The sequence below is a fragment of the Anomaloglossus baeobatrachus genome, unplaced genomic scaffold (assembly GCF_048569485.1).
Source record: "Anomaloglossus baeobatrachus isolate aAnoBae1 unplaced genomic scaffold, aAnoBae1.hap1 Scaffold_205, whole genome shotgun sequence".
Classification (NCBI taxonomy): Eukaryota; Metazoa; Chordata; class Amphibia; order Anura; family Aromobatidae; genus Anomaloglossus; species Anomaloglossus baeobatrachus.
In genome coordinates, this window is record NW_027441975.1 from 211,788 (window position 1) to 230,425 (window position 18,638).

Here is an 18,638-nt window from a genome sequence, read left to right on the forward strand (position 1 = left end):
CCGCACACTAGATATATAATACCCTGCACCTACCTCCACCTGCAGAGCCGCACACTAGATATATAATACCCTGCACCTACCTCCACCTGCAGAGCCGCACACTAGATATATAATACCCTGCACCTACCTCCACCTGCAGAGCCGCACACTAGATATATAATACCCTGCACCTACCTCCACCTGCAGAGCCGCACACTAGATATATAATACCCTGCACCTACCTCCACCTGCAGAGCCGCACACTAGATATATAATACCCTGCACCTACCTCCACCTGCAGAGCCGCACACTAGATATATAATACCCTGCACCTACCTCCACCTGCAGAGCCGCACACTAGATATATAATACCCTGCACCTACCTCCACCTGCAGAGCCGCACACTAGATATATAATACCCTGCACCTACCTCCTCCTGCAGAGCCGCACACTAGATATATAATACCCTGCACCTACCTCCACCTGCAGAGCCGCACACTAGATATATAATACCCTGCACCTGCCTCCACCTGCAGAGCCGCACACTAGATATATGGCTGCTCTGTGCTTACAGGACCTGTGATGATGTCACATGGAGGGGAGGAGTCAGGGTCACATGGTCAGCTCCTCAGTGTATGCAGGACTCTGCTGTGCTGGTTGTCATGGTGCTGGATGAGGGGGAGTTTATGTGTGGGGTCAGGAGGGGTTTACAGTGTGGATGTAGCAGAGCCGTGTGTGTACGAGGTGTACGGAGCGGAGGCGTGTGTGTACGATGTCTGATGTGTTCCCAGTTTTAATTGCATTTATAAGTGTTGTCCGGGGCTCATGTAGCAGAGGTGTGGGAAGATCGGGGACGAGGAGCAGAAGAAGCCGCAGCAGGAGACGTCCTGGAGACCACAGACAGTCGCTGTGCACATAATAACAGTCTTACTACAAGGCACAGATTTATGTCTTGATCGGCTTTATATAGGCCTCGGAAGCTCCACACATGGAGCACGCTGGATACTGGCAAAGCCCAATGTGGAGCACAAGAAAGTTCAGCAGACCGGGGGAAGGGAGAAGAGCCCAGACCCAGGACAGGGGTGTGACAGGACCCCTCAAAGGGACTCTTCAAGTTTATATGTGGGGTCAGGAGGGGTTTACAGTGTGGATGTAGCAGAGCCGCGTGTGTACGAGGTGTACGGAGCGGAGCCGTGTGTGTACGAGGCGTACGGTGCGGAGCCGTGTGTGTACGAGGCGTACGGAGCAGAGCCGTGTGTGTACGAGGTGTACGGAGCCGTGTGTGTACGAGGCGTATGGAGCGGAGCCGTGTGTGTACGAGGCGTATGGAGCGGAGCCGTGTGTGTACGAGGCGTACGGAGCGGAGCCGTGTGTGTACGAGGCGTACGGAGCGGAGCCGTGTGTGTACGAGGCGTACGGAGCGGAGCCGTGTGTGTACGAGGTGTAGGGAGCGGAGCCGTGTGTGTACGAGGTGTACGGAGCGGAGCCGTGTGTGTACGAGGTGTAGGGAGCGGAGCCGTGTGTGTACGAGGTGTACGGAGCGGAGCCGCGTGTGTACGAGGTGTACGGAGCGGAGCCGCGTGTGTACGAGGTGTACGGAGCGGAGCCGCGTGTGTACGAGGTGTACGGAGCGGAGCCGCGTGTGTACGAGGTGTACGGAGCGGAGCCGCGTGTGTACGAGGTGTACGGAGCGGAGCCGCGTGTGTACGAGGTGTACGGAGCGGAGCCGCGTGTGTACGAGGTGTACGGAGCGGAGCCGTGTGTGTACGAGGTGTACGGAGCGGAGCCGTGTGTGTACGAGATGTACGGAGCAGAGCCGTGTGTGTACGAGGTGTACGGAGCAGAGCAGTGTGTGTACGAGGTGTACGCAGCGGAGCCGTGTGTGTACGAGGTGTACGGAGCGGAGCCGTGTGTATGAGGTGTGCGGAGCTGAGTTGTGTAGGGACTTTTTCAAAAAAGTGTGTGACTGCGCCATTGGGAGCCATGGTCTTGGATTCTGTCAGGGGTCACAGTGAGGTAATGGAGGCTGTAGGCAGACAGGAGACTGAAAGCCGTGGACGGACATGGAGCAGATATCCTGGAAAACCTGGGACGAGCAGCAGAGGCACTACCAGTCACAGGCATACAGCAGAAGTCCTGGAGACCAGGGCTGTGGAGTCGGTAAGCCAAACCTTCGACTCCGACTCCGACTCCTCAAATTCTCTTGCACCGACTCCGACTCCGGCTCCGACTCCGACTCCGGCTCCGGCTCCGGCTCCGACTCCGACTCCTACATATATTGCTTAGTTAGGTGAAAAATTTATTGTAGTACATGAATATGTGTATGTGAACATCAGACATTTAATAATTTTTATGATACGATAATCAAGATATTTGGATAGAACATAAAATATATTTATTGGAATACAACTTTAGAACACAAAAAACTGTAATAAATTGTAAATATGTAATACACTATGTAATATACAGTAGATTACATATATATCTTGTGTGTGTATATACACTGTGTGTATATATATATATATATATATATATATATATATATATATATATATATATATATATTACATATTTACAATTTATTAGTTTTTTGTGTTCTAAAGTTGTATTCCAATAAATATTTTATGTTCTATCCAAATATCTTGATTATTGTATCATAAAAACAATTAAATGTCTGATGTTCACATTGTACTACAATAAATTTTTCACTTAAATATAAGCATTATACTAAATGTTATTATTTAGTAAAATATTCAGCACATTCTGCATTGCACTCCTGTCCCCAATTTATTATATATTTTAGGAGTCGGAGTCGGTGCATTTTATACCGACTCCGACTCCGACTCCACCAAAATGCGCTCCGACTCCGACTCCACGACTCCGACTCCGACTCCACAGCCCTGCTGGAGACTGCAGACAGGCTGCAGAGGTACTGACACCCACAGGCAGACAGGTAACTGAGGTATTGGAAGCCGCAGACGTCCTGGAGACCTCAGACAGGTGCAGACATACTGGAAGCCACAGGCAGATTGGTAGCTGAGGTGCTGGAGGCCACAGATAGTCTGGAGATGTTCTGGAGACTGCAGACAGGTCGCTGTGCACAGACTAATAGTGCTAATACCAGGACACAGGGGTGTATCTTGGTAGCCTTATATAGGCCAGTTAAGCTCAGCACATGGAGCGTGTCCGGCTACTTACAAAGCCCAACATGGAGCACAGGAAAGTTTAGCAGAGCGGGGGAAGGGGCAGATCCCAGACACGGGACAGGCGTGTAACAAGTGGATGTTGTCAGCCAAATATCCAACAATGATGGATAAAATTGTGACAACTCTGAATTTCTCTTCCCCTTACATCTATTGATTATTTTCTATTGATCTCTTCTCCCCTTTATCAGTGAATATCATTTATTTTTATCCTTTATCAAGTAAAATAATAATTGCAGATAGGGAAAGTCATTCTTCTGTTACCCAAATCTCTGCTGAACATTACACAATGTACATATCACATTCCTCTAATAATGGGCACAATCTAGTTATATCTTTATCAATCCATTCTGTGACATTCCCAAAGTGCTCACAATTCCTGTTCTTCCAGATCAGAGCACAACATAAGTAATAGCCTATACTAAAATGGAGTTTATTTCTGTCCAACACTGATCACACATTTTCCCACTCCACATTTGTCCCCTGTTTGTCCCAGGAGTCCCACTTCTAGGGGGAGAGCGATTGCCGCCTTTCTCTGCACCATGATAGACATTTGGCTCATAGCGCAATGTCGGGCAAACACCTTCTTTCACAGAAGTAAATCTTGGAGAAAATCCCTCACAATAACTATTACACGGACGCTGCAAAGATCTACAGATCTGGAATCTTCAGACTGTAATCCTGATAAATGTAAGTGATTATCAAAGGGAAAATGTTCATTCTAAGGCTCTGTGCGCACTAGAAAAGTGATTTTTCTCAAGAAAATTTCTTGAGAAACTAAGTTCTGGGAGTTGAAGATTTCCGCACCTGCGGAAAAATCCACGGGAAAAACGCACGCGGATTTGCCGCGGATTTGCCGCAGGTTGGTCCCTGCGGTTTTGCAATAAATAATATAGATAATCGATAGACAGATAATGGATAGAGGGAAAGATGATTAGATGAATAGATAGATCATAGTATCATAGTTTAAGGTTGAAGGGAGACTCTAAGTCCATCTAGTTCAACCCGTAGCCTAACATGTTGATCCAGATAGATGAGAAAGAACTATATAATGTCCCACCTCCCTGCATTTTCTAAGCTGGCACCCTTTAGTGACTTTCATGTGGCACTAAAGGGTGCTTAGCCTTGTATTTAGCCATAAAATAAATAAATAATTTAAAAAAAAACGACGTTAGGTCCCCCCATTTTTTGTAGCCAGCTAGGGTAAAGCAGACGGCTGCAGCCTGCAAACCACAGCTGGCAGCTTCACCTTGGCTGGTAATCCAAAACTGTTATTTTACATTAAATAAATAATTTAAAACAAAAAACGTGGGGTCCCCCCCAAATTGGATCACCAGCCAAGGTAAAGCGGACAGCTGTGGTCTGGTATTCTCAGACTAGGGAGGTCCACTGTTATTGGACACTCCCAAGCCTAAAAATAGCAGGCTGCAGCCGCCCCAGAAGTGGCGCATCCATTAGACGTGCCAATCCTGGCACTTCGCCCCAACTCATCCCGTTGCCCTGGTGCGTTGGCAAACGAGGTAATATATGGGGTTGATGCCAGATGTGTAATGTCACCTGGCATCAAGCCCTGGGGTTGGTGAGGTCAGGCATCTATCAGATACCCGACATCACCAACCCAGTCAGTAAGAAATAAAAAATAGACAACAAAAAAAGTTTTATTTGAAAAAACACTCCCCACATTCCCTCTTTCACCAATTTATTGAAAAGAACAATCAATTCCACGTCCGGCGTAATCCAATAAAGGGGGGGTCCCACGGCGATCCATACCATAGTCGCTGTCCCAGTCAATGAAGAACAGAATGTTCACCATTGGCAGGGAGAGCAATGCAGTGACCTGAGCTAACATCAATAGCCCAGGTCACTGCAGGGGATGCCGAGCGCTGCCATCAGGAGCATAGATGAGATCATTACCTGCTGTGATCATCTCCTGTACTGCTGACGTCACCGCTGTCACTGACTTCTATGCCCGCTGCGTTGTCAGAAGTATCGCGAGAGCCCGTAACATCACCGCTAGTGACAGTCTCGGGACAGCCGCGAGACGGGCATAGACAGCAGTGACCACGGTGACGTCAGGAGGCAGGAGATCGTCACAGCAGGTAATGATCTCACCTCCTGCCTGCGCTGCCGCGTGACAAGCTGCCGATTCTGCGAGCAGACACTGACACTGCTGTGCAGGCAGCGGCGGGGCTGGAGCGGGACACAGACTGCACGGGCACCTGGAGGTTGCACGGAAGTGCTTCTGTGCGGCGTCCAGGGAGTGTGATGTGTGTGTTTACTCTGCTCCGCTTCCTTTTCCTTGCATAATGACATCGCTTCCTGCAAAACCGCAGGCAGCGATGAGCATTACCGCAGGTAAATCGCGGCTATACCGGGGGTATACCGCACATCATTTGCTACCTGCGGTATACCCCCGGAATTTCGCGATTACATTACAGTGAATGGAGTGAAATTCCGGGGGTATTCTGCAGGTACCTGCGGAAAATAATGGACATGATCATTTTCTCAAGAAAGTTTCTCGAGAAAATTTTCTCAAGAAATTTTCTTGAGAAAAATCCGCAGCGTGCGCACAGCTATTTTTTTTCACATAGGTTTTGCTGGGAAATGTCTGCACAAAGATTGCACACATTTCTCAAGAAATTTCCGCAGCAAATCCGCGGGCAAAACGGCTTAGTGCACACAGAGCCTAATACGTCATTCAGAGAGTTTTGGAATTCAAAAAATGAAGAGGAAGAAGGAGAACCAATAAGAAGGATATGAGAAGATCTCCAATACAGAACAAGAAAAAATGAACTTGACTATGAATGAATTTATGGATAATGTGTGATGAGTGTGTCCCGCTCTGGGGAGACCTCTGGTGAGTCTGGATCAGAAGGTCACAACGTCTTATTGTTCACAGGTCTACAACTTGATTTCAGTGAATCTACTTTTTTTTAGTGCTGTAAGGGTTAAAGACTCTTTCCAATCTGGCTATCCTTTGTAGCCTTAATCTCAGGTGCATCTCTAATGTGACCACTTCCCTTCAATATACAAAAGTCATGTATCTTAGCATCTGATGTTGGTTATAGATTATCATTCCATGCAGATCTCTTTGGAAGGAGCCTGTTTCTGGAAGAAGCTGAGGAGTTGTGACTATTGCAGCTGTGGTTTTTAGCTGAATTGGAAGAGCTTCAAATGTTTTTCCTTTCTGTCTATTTTCTCTTTATCTCCTTTACCTGTTGTGCTATTGCTGTGGTGAGACTACTGCTCTCACCGGCCTTCTCACTAGCCCGAGTGAATGAGGGCCTAGGCATGTGATGATGATGGGGGGAAAGACCCATATAGGGACATTAGGGAGCATAGGGTACAGACTCAGGTGAGTAGCAGATGTCTCCTCTCCCTATCGTAAGGGTCTTCCTTTTTTTACCATTTCCGATGCTACCCTTGTGTTACGCTGCACGCTGAGTGTCTGTACGCTCTGGCGTGACATAGTGTTTTGGTTTTGACACCCACAGTCTTATCAGTTGAGCAGATCGAAGTCCTGGACAGGGGTTTAAATTTTCTCAGTGGAATTTTTTTCCTGAGAATAGAAATGTTTCAGGTCAGAATTTATCTAATAAATTTACAACATGTAATGAATTGGAAGGATTCTCCTCCTCTGAACAGAAGGCCATTGTATTGCTAAACTAAATGGATGAGGATCGTAATTAGGAAGAATTGGTGGGGGATCATGATGTAAAACCAAAGGCCTCAAACCCTCATTATTATCCAGTAACATCTCACGTAGCATCATTACACATGTTCCAGAATATGATAGAAAGGGACCAGTTGGCTCCGCACCGTTATGTCTCCTCCAATAAAAATAAAGTATATAATTTACAAAAAAATTCAATTAAATGCTGATTGTGAACTATAAAATAATAACTATTTGGTTATAGGTAAGTCAGACAAGGCAGGATGTATAGTGCTATTGCTGCCTCTTTATATAAAATGAGAATATGACATATGACAATAATACCACTTACCGTAGATTACAATCAATCCAGCTGATGTATTTTCTAAATCCTTATAAATATGTTGGATGAAGGTTTGAAAATGGTATTTTAAATAAACTTACAATAAAATTACTTTTTAAAAATGTCCAAGGTGTTTTTCTGTAAACTCGCCGGGTGTGATGGCGGCATCAGACGCTGTTCAGACCACAGGCTGTGACACTCCACACTATACTTTCTCTTGTGCTTCTGAGCTGCACAGGCGAACAGCCATGTGCTCATTAGTGATCAGACTAGCAGGAGTTAATTTCCTGCCTACTTTTCAGATTAAATATATAACAACATTTAATAGTGTATGGCTTCGGGATGTGTTTTCTAGATTAGGAGGGACAAAGCTACCTGTAATGTGTGTCCAATCCACCTGTATATGCAGAGACCCTGATGCCAGAGATGGGTCACTTACTTGGCTGCTTGCTGAAGTTTTGATAAAAATCAGTTTTATCTGCTTAAGATCTACCAGTTCTCGAAATACTGCTCTGTGTATAACCTCACCCACACCACTGATTTTCAGTTGTATACAGTGAGCACAGACAGAAAGCTGCCAATCAGGGGTGGGGTGGGGTTATACAGAGCTGATGGAGATGGAGGATACATGGCAGCAGATTTACTAGTTATCTAGTGATAAGCCTCTAGCGATAATACAGTGACTTTATCAAAACTACAGCAAGAAGCTCAGAAAATTACACATCATTGGAATCAAGAGTCTCTGTCTGTCACAGGTGACAGACAGTCCTGTGGTGTCCGGCAATAGAAGGTCACAGCGTCTGGCTGTGCAAAATGGTCCCTGATTTTCTATTGTTCCTGCTGTCAGTATACAATGTACTAGGTAGTTTTTCTCCCAGGTTTTCATCCTTTTCCATTTAGGATCCAGTGGAGCTCCTCTTCCTTTCAGCTGTTAATTATCTGTATTTCCCCTTGGGCTTAAATTCATTAATTTTCCCTGTGATATTCAGTTGTTATTATTATTATTAATAATAATAATAATAATTAGCGCCATTTATTCTATGGCACTTTACAAGTGAAAAGGGTATAGATAAAAACTAGTACAACAATCATGAACATTATGAAAACAGACTGGTACAGGAGAGAAGAACCTGCCCGCAAGGGCTCACAGTCTACAGGGGATGGGTGAGGGTACAATAGGTGAGGACAGAGCTGGTTTCGCAGTGGTGTAATGGACTGAAGGTTACTGCAGGTTGTAGGCTTGTCGGAAGAGGTGTGTCAGAGTTCCGGGATTTCCAGTTTTCTTTTGAAGGATCTTGCCCTTTGTTAACATGGAGTTTTCTGTTCTGTTGCCCTACTTCCTGTTCATCTGTTTAAAAGCCCGCCCCTAAGCTTAGTCTAGTTGCCTGAGTATACTGCTTCCTGTGTACTCCTGCCCTGCTGCTCTCATCTCCTGATTGCTGTTTGGATCCGGTTGAAACACCTGACACCAGCTCTGGACTTCACCTCTCATCCAACTGTGCTCGGACTCTGTCTGCCGTCTCTGGTCGGCACTTCTGCCCGGTCCCTTCCGTTGATATCCACCCTAGGACTCACATCACGTACGGACATTTTTTGGACTATATCTGTTGCTCTTTTGTGTCCCGGCTGCTGTACATTTGGGCCTTCTGGGGTGATTGTCGGACAGCCCCTGTATAGGGGTTCGTTTCTGGCGGTCTCCCTGGGGGAGTCCAGTGCGCGGCTCCGGGAATTTCCCTTTGCTCTGAACCCAGCAGGTATTTACTATGTTTATGTTCCACTGTGTATATTCTCTTCTGTGTACATATTGCGGTTACATATTACTGTGTATATTTTGTTCTGTTTACATATTGCGGTTACATTTTATTGTGTATATTCTGTTCTGTGCACATATTGCGGTTACATATTATAAAACGTCTTTTGCACCAAGAACTCGTCTCTGGTTGTCATTGCCCTAACGCAATCGAAATCCTCAGTACATACAATAGTATTACATTATACTCAGCCCACTAAGGATTTCGCTGGGGCAATGACTGAGACACGAGTAGATCAGCTTTTCTCCATGATTAACTCCTTGCAGCAGGAGATGGAGGCGGTGCAAACTAAGCTTAGAGATGTGGAGGTACAGCTGGGCCATGATCACCAGGTACTGGGTCCGGCTATTCAGGATTTGCAAACCAGAATGAAGGCCCAGGAAGCCATCCCCACTACATCCGTATCAGCTGCCGGTATGCCTAGGTTACCTCCATTTCGTTTCAGTGGTGATCGAAGTCAGTTCCGTGGGTTTGTTAACCAGTGTATACTGTTTTTTGATGTACATGCTGATTATTACCGGTCTGACCGGTCAAAAGTGTTATGTATAATCATGTTGTTAACCTCACGAGCACTGGCTTAGGCTAATCCTATGATAGAGAATCGTGATATCCGTTTAAATAACCTGGATGACTTTTTAACAGCAATGGCGCAAATGTTTGATGATCCTAATCGCCGTGCTACCGCTGAATCGGCTCTGCTTTCCTTACGTCAGGGAAAGCGGTCTGTCGTCGAATACGCCACTGAGTCCAAAAGGTTAGTGGTAGACACCGACTGGGGAAATAATGCGCTATTATCAGTGTTCAGAAAGGGTTTGTCCGGTACCATCAAGGACGAGTTAGCTCGTGCCGAATCTCCACGGGATTTTGAACTGTTTCTCCAACACTGTGTGCATATCGATACCCGCTTGAGGGAACGCCGACAGGAAAAATGGGCAGCTGTAAACCGGGTAACCAACTTTGCGTTTCCTTCTAGAGAACCCGCTCACAAGTCGCCACGGGAGGCCGAGGATGTTCCTATGCAAGTGGACTCTCTACAAAAGCGAGAGACCAACGAACGTCGTGAACACCGGCTCCGTGAGCGTTTGTGTTTCTATTGTGGTCAATCGGACCATTTTCTGATTGACTGCCCAAAACGTCCAAATCGCCCGAATAAGGTACTGGCAGCAATGGCAGAGTGTGACAACACGGACGCAGAGTCCGATATCTCTGAGGCAAGTTTACACCTGGATGCGGTATTTCCCTCGACATTGATGTCAACTTCACCTGAGGACCCAGAAGGGAAATACACCCATTGCTCGCTTCCCATTCAGATACGGTGGGAGGGACAGTTAATTCCTACATCTGCTATGATAGACTCTGGGGCAGGGGGAAATTTCATGGACTCTTCTTTTGCCAGGAAACACGGTATCCAGACTCAACAAAGATCCTCACCAGTTACCATGGAGACGGTAGACGGTTCTCCATTAGTTTCCGGACCAGTTGATCGAGAGACAGTACCCCTTGAATGTGTGATGAAACCAGGTCAGCAGGAGACCCTTGTTTTCATGTTGATTTCTTCTCCCCATTTTCTGATAATTTTAGGAATTCCTTGGCTGCGGTCTACAAATCCAGTCATCGATTGGGAGACTAAAGAAATATCCTTCCCACCCCAGAGTGGTCCGACCATTAGTCCAACTGTACCGGTTCCAGTAACACCGAATGCGGAGGGCACTGTACAGGTACCTGTTCTACCCCCGGTTTATAATGACTTCGCTGATATATGCGACAAAAGAAAAGCAGATCGGCTTCCCCCGCATAGACCGTATGATTGTCCCATAGACTTACTCCCAGGGGCAGAGATCCCGTTTGGTCATGTCTACCCATTGGCGGCACCTGAGTTACAAGCACTAAAAGATTACATCGATGAAAACCTAGCCAAGGGATTTATTCGACCTTCTACCTCACCAGCAGGGGCACCCATCTTTTTCGTGAAAAAGAAAGAGGGGACTCTGAGACCTTGTATCGACTACCGGGAACTAAATAAGATAACCATCCGGAACCGGTATCCGTTACCGTTGATTCGCGAACTATTGGAGAGAGTACAACAGGCCAAAATATTTACTAAATTGGATCTCCGTGGGGCATATAATCTACTCCGCATACGTCCCGGGGACGAGTGGAAAACAGCGTTCAGATGTCGGTATGGACATTATGAGTATCTAGTGATGCCTTTTGGACTTTGTAACGCCCCAGCGGCTTTCCAACACCTAGTCAACGATATTTTTAGGGATATAATGGACCAGTTCATGGTGATTTACCTGGATGATATCTTGATCTTTTCTGATTCCCTACAGGAACACCAGGAGCACGTCAAGACAGTACTTACCCGTCTGAGGGATAACCACCTGTATATTAAACTGGAGAAGTGCGAATTCCATTGCTCAAAGATACAATTTATAGAATATGTCATCTCTCCTCAGGAACTGAACATGGAGTCTGGCAAGATACGGGCAATTCTAGACTGGCCGGAACCGGGAAACATCAAGGAGGTACAACGCTTTGTCGGTTTTGCTAACTTATACAGACGCTTTATCCGTAACTTTTCAGAGATCGTCCATCCTATCACTCTGTTAACCAAAAAACGGCAGAAGTTTGTGTGGTCCGCCCAGGCCCAGGAAGCTTTCAATCGTCTCAAGGTTTGTTTTACCTCAGCACCAATACTAATACACCCGAATCCCGCACTCCCTTTTATTGTGGAAGTCGATGCTTCCGATTATGCATTAGGGGCTATCCTTTCACAAAGGACTGGGGACAAGAGTCTCTTGCACCCGTGTGCTTTCTTTTCTCGCCGGTTGTCCCCTGCAGAAAAGAACTATGACATTGCGGACAAGGAATTGTTAGCGATTATTTCTGCTTTTAAGGAATGGAGACACCACTTACAGGGAGCAGCGCAACAAGTGATAGTTCTCACAGACCATCGTAACCTAGAATTCCTTAAATCTGCCAGGTGCCTGTCTCCACGGCAAGCCCGTTGGAGCCTGTTCCTTAACCAGTTTAATTTTATCGTTACATACCGTCCAGGGTCACGTAATGGGAAAGCCGATGCCTTGTCCCGAATCCACGCCCTGGACTCCGTGCCTGGAACCCCGTCTCAGACCGTTTTATCAGATGCCAATTTTGTTGGAGTAATCCGGGACCAGGACTTGTGGAAGGACATTAAGCTGGCCTATGATGGTGACGTATTTCTTGCTGCCCCCCCGAATGATGTGACTCTTGTCCTTCGGAATGGTGTGTGGTTGAGAGAGCGACGTATTTATGTCCCGGAGGCTGTAAGACTTCGGGTTCTCAAGTTGGTCCATGAGTCCGTGTTGGCAGGTCATAGGGGGGGGTACAGAAGACGCAGGAATTTCTGAGTCGTTTTTTCTGGTGGCCTACCTGTTTAAAGGATGTGAAAGACTATGTCCACTCGTGTGGTTTGTGCCCGGTGCAAGGTCCCTCGTGTGGCTCCTACGGGACTCCTTCAACCGTTACCCGTACCATCTCGCCCTTGGGGATCCATCTCAATGGATTTTATTGTGGAGTTGCCTGTCTCAGGCAGTAACAATACCATTTTGGTGGTGGTGGATCGGTTGACAAAGGCTGCTCACTTTATTCCATGTACCGGTCTTCCCTCAGCCGCAGAGACAGTGGATTTGGTTATCCAGAATATATTTCGATTGCATGGGGTGAGATCATCTCTGACCGGGGCGTGCAGTTCACGTCTAAGTTCTGGAAAGGGTTTTGTTCGGCACTCCATATTGATGTCTGTTTGTCTTCTGCATACCATCCCCAGACAAATGGGCAAACCGAACGGACTAATCAAACCCTGGAGCAGTACCTACGATGTTATGTCAGCCATCTGCAGGACGATTGGTTGCAGCTGCTTCCTTTGGCGGAGTTCTCGTATAACAACACTCAGAGCAGCTCCACTAAGGTAACGCCCTTTTTCGCTAACTTGGGTTACCATCCGAATATTTTGCCTAGGTCACCGGTGGCGGTTTCGGTGCCAGCGGTGGAGGACAGATTGATGGAGCTACGACGGAATCTGGAGGTTTTGAAGGACTCTTTGGCTACGGCTCAGGAGCGTTACAAGAAGTCGGCAGACACTCACCGGAAACAGGCACCCATGTATAAGGTAGGGGACTCGGTGTGGTTATCCACCAAAAATCTGAAATTAGGTGTTCCTTCGCAGAAGCTGGGGCAGAAATTCATTGGTCCGTTTAAGATCACCGGGATAGTGAGCTCTGTGGCCTGTCGGCTGAGGTTGCCGCACAATTTAAAGGTACACCCGGTCTTTCACGTTTCTCTGCTAAAACCAGTTTCCCCTAATATGTTTCATGGTCGTATCGTGCCTCCTCCTCCGCCGGTGATGGTTGATAGCCAGGAGCAGTTCGTGGTTGAGGACATTATTGACTCCCGGCTCCATCGGCATCGGCTTCAGTATCTGGTACGTTGGCAGGGGTACTCCCCCGAGGACGATTCCTGGGAACCTGTGGGTAACATCCAAGCGCCCCGGAAGGTTGCTCAGTTTCATCGGAGGTACCCGGACAAGCCTGGCCCTGATCCGTCCTGAGGCCGTTTCTGGGGGGGGGGGGGGGGGGGGAGTACTGTCAGAGTTCCGGGATTTCCAGTTTTCTTTTGAAGGATCTTGCCCTTTGTTAACATGGAGTTTTCTGTTCTGTTGCCCTACTTCCTGTTCATCTGTTTAAAAGCTAGCCCCTAAGCTTAGTCTAGTTGCGGTTACATATTATAAAACGTCTTTTGCACCAAGAACTCGTCTCTGGTTGTCATTGCCCTAACGCAATCGAAATCCTCAGTACATACAATAGTATTACAAGGTGGGTTACAAGCCCTGGATGCAAGCAGGTGGCTTGCACGCATCAGTAGGATCGTTGCTGCTCAGTTTACTGAACTTCTTACTGAGTCGTCTAGAGATAAGTTATTGTTTTCCCTTGTTTGTTATCTATTTGTGGCCTTTAGTGCCTAATGGGGTTGACGAAGAGCTCATCCCATCTGCTCCCTTCTTAGGGCTCAGATCAGGGTCAGCCTGGAGTCAGGTATCTGGCTCGGTGCATAGGTGTGGAACCTATTAAGGGCAGTGAGGGAACCCAGGGCCCAGTGTTAGGCTTTGTCAGGGGTCACTGTCTCCCTAGACACAGGGTTTCCCTTTCTCCTAGTACTTCCTCGTACCTAGCGTGACACTGACTTTATATTATTCTGATTTTTAATTAAGAAGTAAAGACTTAGTGACAGAATCCCTTCACAAAACCGCAGCATAGGTATCATAAATGTTACTTGCTCTTCATTAGGTGATAGGCCTCTTTTAGTTCTCGTCTCTTCTACACCCATAATCTTAACTGTAATAAAGGTTTGTGGGCAGAGATAAGTGAACCCGAACAGTAAAATTTGCACCGAACACAGATTTTATAAAAAAATAAATCAGTGATGGAGTTCAGAGTTCGGGTCCATTATGTATTGTAACCACTATCTCTCATCACTGTGCTCGGGTACACTCTATACTAACCACAGTGCGAGCTGCTTTCAGTGTTTCAATGGCTTTCAAGGGGAGGTAAAAACATTGTTATAGACTTCACTCCCCCGGAAATGGTCTGATTATGGCCGGTTGTGACCCCTGACAATAACCTGCAGCTAACCCTCACCAACCCTATAGAAGTCGTGCACATTTTGTCGAGCAGGAATACCTCACCCTAGGCAAACCCTGATCTGGGCCCTAAGTAAGGATGGTGGGTATGCGCTGGACGTCAACACCACTAACGTTAACGGAGACAAAAGGAAACAATACAGGGGAAAAAGAGATGCTACCACGTGAGCCCAGGTATATAGCAAAAGTCAAACACTTTTCTTAAGAGCAGTTACCACAGACATCTCTGGAACAACAAGAGGAGAAGACAGCTAAAGACCACAACCAGGAACAGCTATAAACCACACTTAAAGCACCCCATGGTAAGGTTTATAAAGGAAGTCAGAGACTGGCAACCGAGTCCGCTACTGCAGAAACAGAGAACTGTCAGATAACAACACGTGCTGCCAATCTCTGGGATTTTCTGATTGATTGCTCTCAGTGAGAAAAACAAAATTATCTTGTAGTTGTGATACCTTTTATCTGCCCCCCAATGGCTTGCCAGAGTTTACCAAAGGCTAGACTGGGAAATCTAAAACAAACCATGGAGGCCATAGGAGGAAACAGTTTAATAAGCAAGCGTACTGGAAGGCAATACGTAACGCCAAAAGCCGCTGCCGTAAAGGTAAAGTTGACTACGACTCACAATTTCCACCTGCTCCCCCATCTGTTAGACCACCATTATGATTGGGGGTCCCAGATAGCACTAGACAATTGTCTATTAGAGGCCAGAATGCTCTCCAGCATCTGCATGATGTGATAAGTGCCGAGACGGTTTCCAGTGTGCGCCCACCAACGTCAACAGGGTTAGCTATGAAGAAAAGTCAGATAGAACTCCCTACACGTGGGTCTCAAAGAGAAACTGGCTCAAAAGCTGAAGGCTCATCTGCTGTTAGATCCTCTGCAGTAAATAGGAGCTGGAAAGAGAAATCATACAAAATAGGGTCTTATCCAAATAAAATCAAAGGTGAAACATCTCTGAGAGGCTCACCTTGTGTGGTTGTGCAAGTCTCAACCACCATAAAATGCCTGGGGCCGCAGCGGAACCCACGTGGAGATACAAACAATGGAAGGAAAAAAAGAGTTAATCTCCTGCGCTGCAAAACCAGTCCAAATAATATAGATAAAATGTGATTTATTGGTCAATGAGTTTAAAAGCCCTCAGAGGCTTCTTCATCAGGACTAGCATATACAGGTGAAAGGCACATATATATATGGTCTAGTAAATGAGGGGGCAAGTGTTCACAATGATCAGAGAAATAAAATATCAAATGACATGTTACAGAAAAATAACACAAATATGTTCTTAATAATTCTCATGAAACCACTGTAAAGAGATACAATGTGATAAACACCAAATAAATAGATAAATACAAATCAGTGAGGATCAGAACCCCAAAATAAAAAGGGAAAAAGGACGTGTATTTGTCCATTAACCATAGGAGCCACCTGAGAAGATCGGTATCATAATCCAAATCACTCGTAATCATGAGAAACAACATTGTGAATGCAAGAGCAGAAATTAGAGCAAACACAAATGAATAGTTCTTATAAATACACATATTCGCTGAAATCAGCCATTTAGCTCCAGCAACAGCTTCATTTCTCATTCTCCTCGCTCTTAACTTGTTACTAGTAAAAAAAAACCTATAGATTTGCTCAGGACATGAATATTTGATAAAAATTATTATAAAAACCCCTAATTAACATCACGTAAAATGTATCAACAAACATGAAGCGAAAATAAAAAAGGGGAAAACACCGTGAGGTGAGTGTATGAGAACTCCCCAAACTGTGAAGTCAGTCCCTTAGAGGTGGTATAGGAAGCAATGAGCCCAGGACCAGTGTAGGGCTACACCCGGTCAGGAGGGTGATAAAGAAAACGAACCAATGCAATTAACCCACAGTGGTCCCCCATTCAGATTGAAAGAAAAAACAGCTCCAACATAGTAATAAAACCATCACAGCAGGAAACATTCTGGAGGAGGGAACCAAATAAAGGTAAGAGATACATAGACCCTGTGTATACATCCATCATTCATTCCATAAGTAGTAAGGCAGGATGATCATTGAATGCATCAAAACTGTTGTATTAATATTTAAAGGGGCAGCATGTGGAGTGAGTTGTGCACACAATTGCGTGCATTTAAAAGGGATAAATCTCATATATGATTTTCTACTGATGAAGAGAATGCAAAATATCATATACAATAAAACTAAAACAAATAGTAGTACCCACCCTCAACGAGACAGAATGGATACTATTAAGTCTAATAAAAGGTAATAGTATCAAAAATAAATAGTATCTATGTATTTATTAAATTGGTTGGTAAAAATATCCATATATCTAATAGTTTAATATCATGCAATGATTAATCATTAAAAAGTTAAACGATGTAACAATAGAATCCAGCATTCAGTCCAGGGCGGGGGAGGGACAAGAAACACTATTAGATTTCCACATGGAGAATAGATAAAGGACTTACATATATTAACTAGTTAAAAATAATTATTTAAAAATATCCGTAACTTCATTCAGACCCAATGGATTCAAAGTCTTCAATTTATGGATCCAGAAAGTTTCCTTCCGATTCAAAGTCTGAATACGGTTAGGAGCTTCCACTGAGATTTGCTCATTTTGGGTAAAACTGAGCTTTACTATCTTATTGTGAACCAGAGTACAATGCCTCGAGAGTCCATGGAGCAAAAACCCTTTGGCAATATTGTGCCTATGAGAATTAATCCTCCGATGCAGGGGTTGTGTCGTCCAACCTATATACTGTTTACTACATTCACAGTCTATCAGGTAGATCATAAAACTCGATTAGCAATTGAGGTGTTGTTTAATTGGATAACCCTACAGATGTATCAACAGGCGAACAAAAAGTGTTCCTGTTGTGACAAATGGATTTGCAGCACATTCATCGCGGTGTCATACATTTGTACGATCCCCTTGTTCTAATAACCGGTCCACTCCTGTCACCCCCAACCTTTAACCTGCTGGGGGCCAAAAGATTGTGCAGTGTTGGTGCTCTTCTAAACATAACTGCAGGAAACCTGGGAAGCATTTTACCCAATATTGGGTCATTAGTCAAAATGCTCCAGCGTTTTTGTAGAATGTTCCTTATTTTTATGCTGTCAGAACAATATGTAGTGACAAAATTGGTACTGTGGGAATAATCACAATCAATCAGACAGTTTTGTATGTAATTAAATCTCCCTGATTCAATTTGCTAGAATCAACAAAAGCTTACTTGATTAGCCTTTTGGGATATTGCTTGTCCAAAAACCTCTCAGAAAGGATCTTATGGTCATGTCACACACAACGACAGCGACGACGACGTCGCTGCTAAGTCACCATTTTCTGTGACGTAGCAGCGACTTTGCTAGCGATGTCGCTGTGTGTGACATCCAGCAACAACCTGGCCCCTGCTGTGAGGTCGCTGATTGTTGCTGAATGTCCTGGATCATTTTTTGGTCGTTGCTCTCCCGCTGTGAAGCACACATCGCTGTGTGTGACAGCGAGAAAGCAACGAACTGAATGTGCAGGGAGCCGGCTTCTGCAGACGCTGGTAACCAAGGTAAATATCGGGTAACCAAGCAAAGGCTTTTCTTGGTTACCCGATATTTACCTTGGTTACCAGCTTCCGCAGCTTCTTAAAGCCAGCTCCCTGCACATGTAGCCAAGGCACACATCGGGTAACTATAAGCAAATCGGTTTGCTTATTAATCCGATGTGTACTCTGGCTACGAGTGCAGGGAGCCAGCGCTAAGCGGTGTGTGCTGGTAACCAAGGTAAATATCGGGTAACAAAGTAAAGCACTTTGCTTGGTTGCCCGATATTTACCTTAGTTACCAAGCGCAGCATCGCTTCCACGCGTCGCTGCTGGCTGGGGGCTGGTTACTGGTGAGATCTGCCTGTTTGACAGCTCACCAGCGACCATGTAACGACGCAGCAGCGATCCTGATAAGGTCAGATCGTAGTCGTGAT